Here is a 15,772-nt window from a genome sequence, read left to right as displayed (position 1 = left end):
AGAAGTCTGATCCAGGAGGGAAAGAGACAGGCAAGGAGTACACAGTAGATCACTGAAGTTCCAAATTAGCACATCTTTTCCAGAGGTTTTGGAGAAATCTCTGCTTAAGCAAGGTTTTACCGCAGGAAAATCTCTCTGGTATAGAACAAATTAACACAAGAAAGTAAAGGTCAAGAAGATCACTATAGACTCCCTTTTTGCTCCCTGTAGGTAACACCACACATTTGCTTTTTCTAATAATAGCAGCTGAGGTGCTCTTTAAAGAGTCCATTAGCGATTAAATGTGCAGTGTCATCTCTATGGGCTGAGGGCTCACTTCTCCCTGTCCCTTTCTGGCAACCTTCACACATTTACTGTATGGGACAGCTGACCTACACCTAGAGCACACACTCCACTGTCCCCAGCCTGCTCCTGCCAGGGATTCTTTTCCAAAGTGTAATTCCTCCATTCCTGCACTTTAAAGTGCCCTGGAAGAAAAAGAAGGAGCAGCAGCAGGAGGAGGGAGAGGAGGGAAAAGAAGAAAAGAGGAAAAAGAAGGAAAAGAAAGAAAAGAAATGAGTTTTTGGAGGCAATGATCCATCATAATCCTCAACATCTGCTTTACAGCTTCTGAAATGCCTCACTGCAAGACTTGGAACTCCTCCTGGAAGCAGCTCCTCCCTTTGGTGATCCCGTCCTGGAGCAGTGGGGAGCTCAGGACTGATGGATAAATGGAGAACACGGATAAATGGAGAACACGGATAAATACAGAACACAGATAAATGGAGAACAGGGGCCGGCCGAGCTGCTCCCCCACACAGGGAGAGCAGATGCCACATCCCAGGATGCCAAGGCCCCTCTTCTCAAACCGACCCCACTGCCCGATGCAAACTAAGTGGGTGTTTAAGCAGCACAACTCGGCTCCCCTGAGCACCCGGCAGCCAAATCACACCCACTGAACAGCCCAGCCCTTCCAAAGGCAGCAGCACCAACAATGACCGTGCCAGGAGCAGGAGGGCTCAGCTCCAATATCAATTCACACTTTTAAGTGCTCAATGTCCACCTCCAGTCGGTGCTAACACAATTTCAGGCGATGTACAGCAGCCAGGACCTGCTCCAGCCTGCATGCCTGCTCCCTGTGGGTAGGAAACTACACACTGCACCACTGAGCTCAGGGGTGTGCAATCCCTGCACCCTGATAATGCAATATTCCTGGCACACGGGGACCCCGTGCAAATCCTGTACAGCATGGAACTGGGGTAACATCACTCGGGTATCTCTTCATTTCCTGGGGTGAAACCAGCCTCCAGTGCAACTGGCACAATCACACATTTCATTAAAACATTTCCTTCTGTGGCCTAAATAACCAGTAGAACACAAAGCATCTTTAAAACAACCAATACAGGTTTAGTAAGCTATTACAAGACAACAGAATCAGGGCATGTTGCTGGTAAACAATACACAGGCATCCACACCTTACTGAGTAAAGCTGTGAGTTATTTGAAGCTGTAATTGTTCAGTGATCATGGTTTCTCACAGAACTATACTTGCAATTATGACATCTAGCACAAGATGTTTATAAACCACACCTAAGGAAATTAAAATGGGGGAAAAAAGGCTGATTGCACAGATTAGCCTCTCAAATTACTCCTTCATAGTTTAGATATCTACAGTATTTCATGTATCAAATTAGAGGCTGGCAAGTACAAGTGTTATTCAGGTAGCCTTAAGAGAGCTAACTGAAGGAAAGTTTAAGTTTAAAGATGAATAGACACTTCTAGCCTGAGTCATTTGTTTCCAGTGCACATGTCATTAGCAGAAACCAGCAAGAGAATGAGGTTCTGACGACTTGACTATGAATCACTGGGGTTGTCATTCTCCTAGGCAGCTCCCTTCTTTGTTGGCTGAGTCAAAAGAGATAAAGCTGCTGCTTATGATCTTGGAAGATTCTCATAAAAAGAAAACCCAACCCTGAACGCTAAAATACCACCAACACAACATAGCTGAGGGTAGCTTTAAAGCCCTAAGTGGTTTCAACTTTATCTAATCGGATGCTCAAGATAACTCCAAGTGCTTCACAGGCAGCCAGCCAGACACTTGTATAGCAACTGTTGAATATTCAGCAACAGTTTGCTCTATAGAAGCACCTGCTGCCCACAGATCCAAGGCCACTTCACAGAAACTAATGAATTCCCTTCCTCGAAAGAAGCATTGTGTGGCTGCATTGAAGGCAGATGAGTAAGGCCAGCCTGCCTTTGCAACAGCCACCCCAAACAGAAGCAGGAGCCAGAAGACAGCGATTCCCATGGATTCCTTCTGATCCTCAGCAGTGTCAGCATTAGGTGGGTATGGGAATAGAGCTCTGCCTTGCCCTGCAGTGACCTGCCTGGGCTTTCCCAGGTTGGAAGCAATCTCCAGAATATGCATATAAAGCAGCTGAAAGCCAGAAACTTGGCTGACAGACAGGCTACATGACATGCCTACATCAATACATTCATGCTGAAGAGCAAGCCTCGTTAAAATTCACTCCCATCACAGCCAAATCACCAGCACCCCTGACATTTAGACAGCCTCACAGTATGCCGGAGGAGACAGCAAAGAAAAGAGGATCCAAGTATCCCACCAGTGTGCAATCTGATTAGTGAGAGCTGGACCCATCACACAGCATCAGAAACAAGAAATGCCCCATGCAGACGAGGCATAGCCCTTCCCTCACCAGGATCATGCCTCTGACTCCTCTGACAAGCTCAATCTGCTGTGGCACAGATAAAAGTCTGACTCCCTGCACCTTCCCCAGCCACTTTCTTCCCAGCAAAAGCACAGGAAAGTCACCTCACCACAACTGGAAAGGGAAGAGGTGCTGTGTGGAGGTGTGCCAGGCTGGGTCTCAGATGAAAGTTACTTACTCCTGCACTCCACCATAAAAGAAAATCCAGGCTCTCTCATCTTTATTTAATCAGCCACTGCATTGGAAGAGAAGTATTCTCTTAATTACTGACTGACAAAGAAGGGTGTGAAGCATTTCTCACTAATGTCTTTTAGAAACAGCCACTCCTCTACAAACATTTGCATATTTACACCAAGTGGGCTGTGAACACTTTTTGAAAGCACAGGTTTTCCCCAGGGTATTTCCTTTACTTTACAGTTGTCAGGCAGAGGTGGGGAGGTGCTGATCTGCCCTTTGATCTGACAGGAACAGGAGAGGAGGAAGAGACACATGAGGAAAATGTAGGAGCCCTAAGTGAGACCGCACATGTGCATCTGTTCCATGGTGTGAGCGAGCTCTGACCCACAGCCGGCTCGCTCTGACCCATGTTTCTCTCTCACCCAGGCTGCTGTGGCTGTGCACAGGGCTGTGAGCACAGGCTGCTCTCAGGTAGGCTGATGGGGAGGGAGGAAGCCACAGAAACCGCTGCCATCTCCTGCTGCAGAACACGGAAACACCCGGTCACCCCATATAACTGGGAATATAAAATCCGAGTTCAAGATCAGCGTGCAGAGCACTGCTATTCTACTAAGCCCTTCAAATAAGAAGCTATTTAGGGCCACGAGTAAGTTTAGTCAATGCAATAGCTTCCTGTGATTGTTTGGTTACTCAAATCTAACATTTGAAGCTCTGTTTAAGGCAAAGCTTCACACGTTGTGGGTATTGGAAGGAACTTGCAGGGAGAAGATGATTCCTAAGATCCAGATCTTGGATCAAGTGCTGGACAGCATCCTGGAAAGGCAGTAAGAGTCCCCAGAGAGAGGGCAAGCCTGTGATGCAGTGCACTGCCAGCCTCATTTCCCTGTGCAGGATAACATCTGTCTCTCTATGACTGAGCAATTCGAGAACAACAGGTTTCGACTGGAAGACCAAGCTTCAGCTTCTGGGCTGTTCCTGCTGAACCACACAAGGAAAGGGCACAGGGGTTCTGAAAGGCTGCTCTGTGCTCTGGCTGGGAAGTTCAAAGTGACATTGTGCCTTTTCCAAGGCAGAGGATAAAGGCTGTGTGCAGCTGGGAGCCAGGCAGGGAATGCAGGAGTCAGGAGTGTTTACACTCTGCTGTCACTTTAATTGGCCATAATGGAGATGCCAGACTTCATCATATGCAGGGTCCAGATCCAAGCACTCCTTTTCACAGGTCATTGTTTATGCTCTGAAAGTTTTAACATTAAAGGGCTTTAGCAGACTGCTAATTTGATCCTCTAAAGAAAGTAAAAAAAATAAAAAGCTCTTCCCTTTACTTTGAAGTTGTGTCCCATCACTCCAGGGGCTGCTCCCCTCAACTGGACTATCATGCACTCATCAGCCATCACTGGAGGGTCATCAAAGCAAGGAGAATCCCTTTGCAGATGAAAAAACATCCTAATCTGCAGTGTTAGGAACAAGAGTACATCACCTTCAGCATGGTGGGGGCCAGCAATTCAACCACAGAATTCAGATGTAAACCCACCAGGTTGTTTGGCACCTTGTTCCAGCACTGCATAAGGCACTTCTACCTCTGAACTGCAAGGCAGTTTCCTTCTCTTTCACATATCTGGGAAAAGTGGCACCATGCTGACACACCACAAGCATGTCACAAACATTACTGAGGAAACTCCCAAGGTGTCCACTCCAGTGAGAGCAGAAACAAGATCTAATTAGCTGAAAAGTCTCTGGTATAATTTCTAGAGTGAAAAGCTTGTGACTGTGCAAGCTGCCAGACCTCCTCAGACTGGTGACAGGGCCCTTCCCACAGAGCCAACTGCTGGGACAGCCCACAGCAGGCACCCCTGCCACCCCAGACAGGGACCCTGGTCAGGCAGCTGTGTGTTGAAATGAGCTCTGGGCAACTCAGCATCACCTTCGTGCTGTGTGTGGGAGTCCTTGGCTTATAAAAGCTGGGATACAACTTAAAAGAAATACTCATATCTGCCTAAAAAAGATCTGCAGAGAAGATAATAAATGTGACATAATTAACCCTCTTGAGAAGTCTTTGCCTTGAGATGAGACAATCTCATTCTATTTTTATAGTCAGAACAGCAGTAGCAGGAAGGGAGGACAGAAAACGTCAAACTCTCACCAGGGTTTGTTGCCTGGGACTGGGGCTGAAGCTGCCAGCAGGGCCAGGGAGGGCAGCCCTGGCACACTGTGGGCAGCAGCATTCCCCACTCCTTTGGCAGGAACACTCAGTGACAAAACTGTGTCCTGGGTGTCCTGGCCAGATGTCAGAGCACTCCTCACACAGAGCTGCAGCTCATGGTCAAAGGCACCCCAGAGACCCCCCAGCACAGACCATCTTAAGAGCAAGGCTCACAGCAATGGTCAGAAACATTGCTTTGAAGCAATGGTACAAGTGAACACCTATGCTGTCACAAAGCCGGAGGCTGCTTTCAAAAACCAGTCCTTATGCCTAAGGCAGAGCTCAGCACTCACTCCTCAGTTCAGACCCCTAATTAACCAACTCTGAGTTACAAGACGCCCTTTTCCAGTGGTGTTCGCTGCTCGGGGGACAGCTGAGCTCACAACACGCTTCCCTTGACAAGCCTCAAGGTCACCCAGCGGGGACTCGACTAATAACAAACCCCTGGCATCACAGCCGCCCGCGGGTGCTGCAGGCACACGGGCGCAGAGCTGCCCGAGCGCTGCCCCAGCCGCTGCGGAGGAGGAGGAGGAGGAGGAGGAGGAGGAGGAGGAGGAGGAGGAGGGGAGGAGGCACCTCCACAGCACCACTAGGCACAAACAGCGTGAAGAACAGGAAGAAGCTGTCCCGGACAGGAACAGTTCTGCCTGTGTCTGAGCTAATTATTCACAGCAACGCTGCTGAAACTCCCTTCGCCCAAGGAATGGAATTATAGTTGGAAACTATAACTTTTGCATTTATTTTCTAGACTACTGCAAGTCTGGTCTCCAGCAAACACCAGGAAATAAAGCAATTTAAAGAAAAGCAAAGAAAAAAAAAAAGATTTTTACCTCACAACTCATACTTTTTGCCACCCACCCGGGTTAGATTACACTGCAGTCTCCAGCAGGGAGGGATGCTTGGGGAATGGGAGCAATTTCAGACCCCAAGAGGTAGAGAAACATCTCGAGTTTCTCCAACACAGTAAGAAGTCCAGCCATGCCTGATGAGGAGTAGTTTATGTTGGCAAGCAGAGGGAAAGCATTAAGGATGTGGCTTTGCTGTAGTTTATACAGAAATACTTCCCAGAGCTCATTGGTCACTCTGAATGCAGACAAGCCTAAAGGTAATTGACTTCATGTTTAAGAAATACTGAAGTAGCTCTGAAGAGCTCTTCATTAGGAGAAGAAAGGATCTGTGGGACCGTGGCTGCCCTTCAGCTGGTGGCTGGGCAAACCACAGGTTAAGGCATTTCTGCTGCAGGTATACCTGGAATTGCAGCCTTTACCCAGCAAAGATTGCAAGTAATGATTTTTTAAAAAAATTTAGGCTTCCCATGTATTTATAAAAGACATTTTATTTCTTTTTAAACAAAGGCTCTCACATATCTGCTTTTATTCCTTTTCTAAATGAAGTTAAAGCACTTAATTGCAGAAGGGCTGCCAAGCACATCATCGAGCTCCACACATGACAAACACAAACTAAGAACCCACTGATCACCAACCTTGGCTTGGTCAATAAGCTGGGTTTGTTTGTTTTTATTTCCACAGTAAAATACACATATGCAGGAGATACCCTTGAACCCGCACAAACAAAGCAGATGGGAACCAAGTAGAAATAATTTATAAGATTAGGCTGGACACTAAAAACACAGTTCAAAGCAGAGCCATATGCAGAGACCCCCTACCACTAACCAGCAGTATTCAGTATTAGCTGCAACACTGCTCTGTGCTGTTAGGAAGCACTTACAGACAGTCTGTGTTTGGTGCAGCAATCAACCTAAATGACTACATGAAAAACAGAGTGACATTATTATGCTGCATTTCAGAATTTTAAGGGGTCAGCAAAATAAATATGGTGAGCATTTGAATACTAATATTTGGATAATGGTTAATTCAGTGACAACCTATGATTTGTTAAGTAACCACTTAAAACACTTCACTAAGACACTGTATTTAAAAGAAAAAGTTAAGATCAAGCTATGCTTGACAGATGTAGCAGCACTGGTTAATCAATAACTGGAGCAAAGCAATTCCATTCCCCCTGCTATTTTGGCATGGGAAGTGTTATGTTTTGCAGGTTTTGCACACAGCAAAGCTTCCCCAACTACCCTGGTGGTAAGAGCCCTGTCAAGACAGCCACAGCTAAGAAACATCTGCACATCAGGTGGCTTCTGGGAGACTTGCTGCTGTTTGCAGTAATTCTTCAAATAACAAACTTAAAAGAAACCCATTAAAGATGGTTTTAAAGCTGCTTGGAGGCTGCCACATCTTGTGTTGGGTACAGCTCAGGCTCCCCTCAGTTTGGGCACATGCTGCCAAACCACCAATAGAAATCCCACCCTCCTTCTGTGTCCAGCTGTAAGAATAATATTCCACACTACTGCACATATTTGGTGGTGACACCAAGCTATTGCCCACCTCTCCCAAAAATCAGAAGAGTCACAGGCAGAAAAATAACTTATATTGGGAAAGGGCAATCCAGTCCCATTAACTGGAGCAACCCCCCATTCACATGTAATCTGAACAGAATAAAATTATTTTCAACAGAAGCAGTTATTATAACATAGCAAAAGGGATCAAAATAATCTCTAATTATACTGATATACAGGTAATAATATACTGGATACAGGTACCATGGAGTTCATGCTTAGGGAGTCTATTCTGAACCCATTTCAGAAGTTTTCTCTCATATGTGCCTTCTCCTTACCCACAGTCGATAAATCACCCAAATACCATGAAAAAAAAAACATTCTCTCTGCCCCCAAAACCACAAACCTTACAAAACTGCCACAAGCAGTGAAAATATTGCCACTACCAAAGCATCAACATTAAAATTCCACCTCAAAATCAGCACAGCACGAAGCAAGGAGGGCGCCTGCCTGCCCCGGGATCTCGAACCTCACTTCTGCCTGTGAGAAAAGCACAACTGCCCTTCTCCATTTCAGGGACACGACAAACTCCAGGCCAGGAACTGCTCACATCTACAAGATCTGTGCTGGGAGCTGCTTTCATATGCTGCCAAACCAATCTCACACAGGCCCACGGGGGCAGAACCACTGCACCCACCGCACCAGGGCAATGGGGGCTACAGGCAGCATCTGTAGCTCCAGCACAGGCTGTCGTGACAGCCACACACTAACCACAAATCATTTTTTTCTGCCTATGTCACCAGCATCCCGGAGCCAGCAAATGCATTCAGAACTACATTTGGGTATTAAAAACATTCGACAATAAGTAACGGCAATCCAAACATATTGCCAGTGCCACAGAAAATAATTACAGAGCAAGCCCACTGCTTGCATTCACCCTTTAAAAGTACTTTTTTTTTCTCCTCTTCCCCCTTTAAAGGTTTAAATCTCAGGTATTTGGGCACCTCCAGGTTACGGAGCTGCGAGCTATAAGAGGCTCAGCTATGCAGGAAGATATTCTCTTCTTCCCCAACACCCCCATTTCACCCCACACAGCTGCTGACAGACACACACGGGTTTAGATTTTCCCATATAACAATATCCCAAGGACCGGCTCACTTCCATAGCGAGCCCAACCTTCCAGCACACACAACTCTGGAGAGAAAATCTCCTCCTTTAGCAAACAAGAAAAAAAAAAACCCAGCAGGGTTTCGCTCTACCTGCAACATCAGGCATTTCCCGCACACGCCGATACCGCACCAAAAACCCCAGAGATGCTCTCCCCCCTCGCTCCTGGATCCCCACCGCAGCGGAGCGGCCTCAAGGGTCCCCCTCCCACCACGGATCCCCCTCTCCTCCCGGCTCCGCGGAGGGGCAGAGCGGGAACCCGCGCCGGAGCTGCGGCGTGGAAAACCCCCAAAACCCCGCCGCAAACTTCCTCCTCACCGCGCAGGAGACACCGGCCGGCTCCCGCCTTCTCCCTCAGCGCTGCCGCCCGTACCTGGCGCGGCGCCGGGCGGTCGGTGCGGCGCTGCCCACGCCCCGAGCCCGCCCCGCAGAGCGGGCGGAGCGCGGCCCCGCGGGCGGGACCGGAGCATCCCCGCCCCGCCGTAACCAGGCGACGGGAAGGGGCCGGGGCCGCCTTTGGTACCCGGGGAGCCGCGGTTTCGGTACCCGGCGAGCCGGGCCAGCCAGGGGCACCCGGGGATTTTGGTGCCCAGGGCTGCGGGCGGTGGGCGGGCAGCGCGGAAAGGTCTCCCCGCACGGGCTGGTGCTGCGCTCCGCTGGGTGGGAGTGACGCGCGCCCGGCCCCGCTCGTGGGTTTAGTCGTAGTCACTCGGTTTTGCTCAAAAATAATGCGGTATTGCTCAAAATTGGCTGTAATTAAAATTATCCGGAATTGCTGGGGAGAGGAGAAGATGCCTGGAGTTCCTGAGGCTTAAAACCCGATTAAAACCCGATTAACTCCCTCCATATTATATAATATTATATTATATAACTTTATATTGTATATAAAATAAAATTGTATGCAATTATATGTTTATTATTTATATGCTTTTAATGTAATTATATGTCTGTAGGTGGCACAGCTTGCCCAGAGAAGCTGTGGGTGCCTCATCCCTGGAAGTGTTCAAGGCCAGGGTGGACAGGGTGAGTGTGCTGCAACACATCTGAGATGGAACAGAAGACTTTTTACAGACTAATTTTGGGTTTCTGATGCCTCATAAGTGAAGGGATTGCAGTGACAGGCATTGAGGGCTGCCATGTCCCCAGGCAGGGACAATCTCCGGGGACAATCTCATAGGGGACAGCCTCACCTGTGTGGTGTATCCTCATTCCTAAAACAGAGTCACACCTGAAATCATGTATGGACTTCCCTGGATGGTGGTGTCAGGCTAAAGCAACCTCAGTGTGCTCAAAGCAAAACAGATCCTGTTAGGAAGTGATGTCTGTTCTGTCCTTGATTTTAATCCCTTTAGTTACAAGATAATGAGAAGCAAAACACAAAGGCTGAGGACAGTCACACTGACTTTGTTATTTTATGTTCACTTCACTTCTCAAAAGTTGTGTAACTTCCTTTTTCGCAACACCTCATAAAAGCTGTGTTTACTGTGCTAATAAAGAAAAAAATAAAGAAAGTAAAAAATAAATAAAGAAAATCTGCTTCTGTGCCTTTACAGCAGAAAACTGCAAGGCAGTAAGGGGAATACAAAAAAACCCATTTTCCATAAAATTCCTATCTGGGAGCCAAACCCTGCCCTTACTGACTGTCACAGTTGTCACTGCTATGTCACACATGGAAGGAAACATCCTGCAGGATTCGGCCAGCAAACAAACACCTCCCTGCCAACTGTAATGGCACTGAAAGACTCAGAAAACAAAAGAATCCCTGCTATTTGATCTGACCATATTCCAAAGCTTGTCTTTAATGTTACCTCCAGGTATTTCAGAAGGTACAAAGCTCTTTGGGCCATATTTTTACAACGGTTCTCATACACGGAGTTACAAAGATGCTGTAAATGTAAATCACTGAAAGAGCACTTAAGTACTCCATACTTCTAAAATATTTTAGACTTTACTGTGTCCAAAGATAGAGCGTTTTCCAGAGAGGCCCAAAAGTTATATGAAGCAAGGGATAAGGAAATTCTCAGAAAACAGTGCAAAGCAGGCAGACACAAACCCATCTACCAGATAACATCTCATGTCCCATGTATTCCCTGAACCTACCCTAATTTTAATCACAGCCAGTGACTCCTAAGTGTAAAACATTGCTGTTAAAAAAAAAAAAAAAAAAAAAAAAAAGGCAAAAGAAGGGAAAGAAATTAACCAGTCCCAATTCTTATATATAGACACTGCTTAAAGCAATTCACTGAACTTGACCCTTTTCGCAGTACATTGAAAGAAAATGAAAAGAATTCCATCTCTGCTGAACACAGAAGTTTTGGAAGGGCGGGGGATGCCTGAGGTTTAGTGTAACAAAGTGTAACAGCAACAGATGAAAGCCAAGTGCAGCTTCAGCCAGCACAGGCTGCTGTCCCCAAGTGTGCAAGGAGGTCACCGGGACTGGGCAGGGCACTGGGGACCAGACCCTCCCTGTGGGGGGCTGAGGAGCTGAAAATGAACGGCACAACAGGAATCGAAAACCCCTCCCCGACATCCTCCTATTCATTAATCTAAATGAAGGGGAAGGCAATTTCTACGAGACAGATTTAGGGACAGATAACTTCATTGCTTTTAAAATAGGACACTTCTAAAATCTGCTTTTCCTTTGAGTATTCAAATTGAGAGAGACAGGTGTATGTCAGGGGCTCACTGCAAAATAAACAACAATCCCACATGAAATAATTACATTTTGTAATTGTTTCCTGAAAGATGCAAGTCAGAAGCGTTTGTATTGTTACACAGATCAGACACTACTACGGACATTGTGAAATCTGACAATTACAGAACCATTACCTGACAGTGATCTACTTTCAACAGCTTGTGATGAGAAAAACAGAAAACAAGCACTAAACAGATAAAGCAGCAATAGTTAAAATGAATATTATAATAGAGATGTTAAGAACATATGTACAGCTGTGCTGTACACCTGCTGAATGCACTACTCAGTTTGCTACCCAGGGCTTTGACATTTATTACACAGTAATAATTCAGGAGGCACAAATCTCTCCTTGATAGATGCATTTCTCATAAAGGCCCTAGAAAATGTAAGGAGTTTAGACAATCACACCTCATTAAGGAGTGACTGTGTAAAATCTTTATTAAGTAATAAGCCTAGCTATAATACAGGTCCATTTCTCACTTCATTTAATCTAAGTCTGATTAAGTAGAGATTGTTATAAGCTGCCTTTGATCTCCATCGAGACAAAAATCTTATTTTTATGCATTTCCTGGTAAAGTGATAATTTTCTGTTTAATACGACTTCTGATTTGTTTCCTGCAAAGGGAAAAGCAGAGCACACTGCCATGGCTGAGGGAAGGCAGGTGACCATCACTGGCTCCTCTTGGAAGAATGAGGATTAATTTCGGGAGTGACACGGGCCTTTAAGTGCTTCATGCCTAAGAGCAGCAAGGGTGCAGAGGAAGGGTGTCTGCGTGTCTGCTGGGGCAGCAGCTTCCTCTTGCTGCAGCTCAGCTCCACTGAGTCAGCGCCACGCAAGGACAGCTTGCCTGCTGCATTCTGCCCATCTGATACTGGAGTCTATTCTCCAGTCATGATTTCAGGCAGCTGAGGAATTTGTGCAGGTTAGTGACTGCTCAGATGACCACAGACACTGAAACGCTCCAGGCTTTGTGCTCCTGTGGTTTGCAGGAGCAGGCTCTGCACACTGAGAGGCTCCTGAGCACGGCATTTGTGACCCCATCAACAGCACACTTGCTGCTTTTCAGAGGAAAGCCTTTCAATGCCAATACACTCATCCAGGGCCAGAACAGCCGGACCTGAAAAGGCAGGGCGTTCATTCACACTGGGTTTCCACCTTAATTCGCCTCCTCTTTTTCCGAAATCCCTCCCTCCATATGCCACTTGTATTAAGCGTACCTGCAAAGTATCTGTGCTTAAATCCTGTCCAGGGTTTCAGCATGGTGACAAGTAGCTGTCAAACTGACTAAACTTTTATCCTCATTACCACAGGAAAGAAAAGAGATGGGGACATTGGCAAAAGGGTGCTTGGCACTGCCAGATCCCACAGATCTCCCAAACACCATGCATCCTGAAAAAGGTGCTTGCAGAAGCATGACAGAGAAAATTTGGGAAAAGCATACATCACTGAGTGCCTAAATCACAACCACTTCTGTTCCCTTCCCTGTGAGGGTGGTGAGGCATGGCAGGAGTTGGAATGAAATGATCTTTAAGGTCCCTTCCAACCCAAATCATTCCATGATTCCACAATTCTGTGATTTCCAGTAGCACCCAGAGTGCCTGGTGAAACCAGGGGCTCCTGGCCAGGAAACACCCAGCAGGGCACATCATTGAAAGGGTTTATGGCAGGGAAACCTGCTGATCTGGTACAAAGCACTGCAGTTTCTCTGGAGCAGTTCTGAACAAAGGCTGGCACCTCCTCTGCTGTTCCAGAGGCAGAATCCTTCCTCTGCATCTCACTAAGGCATCGCTCACAGGCGAGTCACCCTAATGACAAGAAACTGGAGCTGAAATGTGAAGAACAGAGACTAATTAATAATGAAGATAATGAGATCACCAGAATATATATACACCAAACCTGCATCTCAATTATCTCATGAAAACTGGCAACTCCAATCATGCTTCAAAAGCCTTTAATCATGCTCTCTCTGATGAATATTGGTGGCTATTTTACAGAGACTTATGTAAAAATACTTTTTGTGTGGGATTTTCCCCTACAATAAGAGCTGGCCAAGTTACTACTGTGTGTAACTGCTCTGCTCCAAAATGAGATATCGCAGACTTGTAATTACAGCTGGTCTGATCTTCATCTCCTCTGCTCTCATCTTATTTTGGAGTGCTTCCTTTGAAGGAAACGCAGTAAGACCGGCGTGAGTTACTGCAGTATTATTATGAATCCCTTTTATTATGACAGAACAAACCAAGAACGATCCCTAATTAAGGCAGTTTCCGCCAAAACACAGGGAGCATACAGTCCCTGCCCCAAAGACACTGCAATCAGAACAGGCAAAGACACTTTGAGGTAGGGAAAAGAGGACAGAATGAACTTGCTCCCAACAACTTGTTCCTGTGATTTAAGGGGAAGTCAGGAGGAGGCTGAGATAGGATGAACACAGGAGCAGTGTGGAGCAGGGGAGCTGAAGACTGCAGAGAGGACAGAAACAGGCTGCATTTACAGCTGGCAGAGCTGTGAAAGTTCTTTCCAGAATTTTCTGCAATTTCTTCCCTGCCATCTCCATCCCTTCACCCCTGAACAGGGTGAGGGGGTCAGCTCCAAACTACAGCTGCAGGGGAAAACTGCTCTGGGTGCAGCAGGCACAGCTCAACCCCTGCTCCCACTCCCAAAAATCAAAACCCCAAGCGCCTGCAGAGAGGCTCATTTTAGTAACTAAGGAAGCAGCAATTTAGACTGAACACCACGGGGGTCTGCTCTCCCCATGACCTCCAGAGCAGAGAGGTGCTTGTGTGGCAGCCCAGGAGCAGCCAGGCACATCACAGAGCTGTGCTCAGGGCAGGGCAGGCTCTGTGCAAGATGAGAGCAGGAGGGGCTGGCTCTGGGCCCATCAGCATTGATTCCTTGGGCTGTAATGAAGTTGGACCGACTCTGACATGCAATTACAGCGTGAAGACACTTCAGGGGACTTACCCACTGCTCTCCCCAGAGATGAGCCACTTGTAACCTCTCTGCCATCTGTAGCTTATACTTTGGTGGCTTAATGAGGCGTTTGGAGGGATTTTCTGTGTTCCTCTCCAAAACCCCTCATGAGGGACAAGTAGTCAGGAGCTATGAGTGTAAAGGCCAGATAATGGCACAGGATACACATCCCCCTCTGAAAAGCAGGTTATATTTTGTTCATCATTGCAACTGTACCATTAGGTTTTCCATGTCAAGCTTTGAAGGCATCTCATAATTGTACCCATGAACCCATTATTAAAGCACCTTTGTCAAAAGCATTACAAAAATATGCCAGAGACAGAATCTATTATATTTTACCTTTGTCAAAATAGCCAATGATAAAAAGATAAAACAAAACAGGCTACATGAGCAAATTCAAGTGAAAAATACATAGCCTCTCCTTTAGAACTGGGCTGGGAGGACTCTGGGAGGGCATGGACACATTCTTTGCTGACAAGAGCATAGGAAGGAAAGGAAGGTATGAGAATCCCTCAGCTGCCTCAGAGCTTAAACCAAGCTGGAGCCAAGTAGCTTCACACTGCACCAGAAAGATGGAATCACATTTACTCAGCTGTCTCCACTGGGGCTGTAGGGATAGGAGGCTTCAGTGTTTTTTTTTTTTACCAAGCAACTGGCCATGGCTCAGGTGAGCCTGGAGCTGTGGATGGAGCAGGGGGTTCTGACAGCCCTTCTGACACATGAATCTGCTGGATTATGCTTTGCATGGTCTGTAGAAGACAGGCTGCTGTCAGAAGAACTTTTTGGTGGTTTCAGCCCTAAGCAAGTTTTCACAACATGTTTTTAAGCTTTTAGACCCTTCTCTGCATAACACAACTTGTTAGCAGAGGAAAGGAAAAGAAAAAGAATCAGTTGGCCAGGATGAGAATAATTCATGCTCACCAGGAGCTAGTATTTCTCTTACAGCACACAGCAAGGCTGCAGAACAGAATATCCAAAAGCAAGGACAAACCTGCACTGAGCTCATGGGTGCAACTTCACTTTGGTCCTACTGCTCGTTTGCATTAACACATCTCTTTAATCACACAATTACACACTACTGCACACTGGTCTGGGTGTGTTCAGCACTCTGGCTGGCTGGTGCTCAGCTTATCAGCAACTATTCAATATCTGCTCTAGTCTCTTGATCAAAGTGCAGCTTCATGTCTTATTTATGGCTACTACTAACAGCCTGCTCTGCAGACAGAACTATTTATTTCCCCCCAAGCTTTTCTGTTCATCACTGACATCTGAGTGCTCTGCAACGATTAATTTATCTTCATAAAGTCTCTTCAAAATGAGAGGAGATGGTATTCCCATTTTACAGATCAGGAGCTGCTGCACAGACAGATTGAGGTCAAACATTTCCACTCCTGATAGGTCCTAGTATAAAATGTCTCAGATCTAAATTTTTTTAGATACCTTCAAATATAATGCGGAAAAAAAACCAAAACAAAAAAAAAAAAAAAAACCAACCCAACTTC

The 15,772-nt window shown here is 46.4% G+C and overlaps 1 protein-coding gene across 4 annotated transcripts in view; it reads right to left on the bottom strand.

Annotated features, from left to right (window-relative positions):
• The window catches only part of RAB11FIP4 (RAB11 family interacting protein 4), a 105,608-nt gene that overhangs the window by 15,448 nt on the left and 74,388 nt on the right, over positions 1–15,772 (bottom strand). The window contains exon 1 of one of the 4 annotated variants that reach the window (XM_079323607.1): positions 8,920–9,002. The exons of 2 other annotated variants lie outside the window; for them this stretch is intronic. The gene's annotated coding sequence lies outside the window, so the exon portion shown is untranslated. Of the gene's footprint in view, positions 1–8,919; positions 9,003–15,772 lie in introns of those variants that run through there. One more of the 4 variants, XM_079323609.1, reaches the window with a different exon arrangement.

This window comes from Erithacus rubecula (assembly GCF_903797595.1).
Source record: "Erithacus rubecula genome assembly, chromosome: 20".
NCBI lineage: Eukaryota > Metazoa > Chordata > Aves > Passeriformes > Muscicapidae > Erithacus > Erithacus rubecula.
This window is presented reverse-complemented; position numbering and strand designations above follow the sequence as displayed.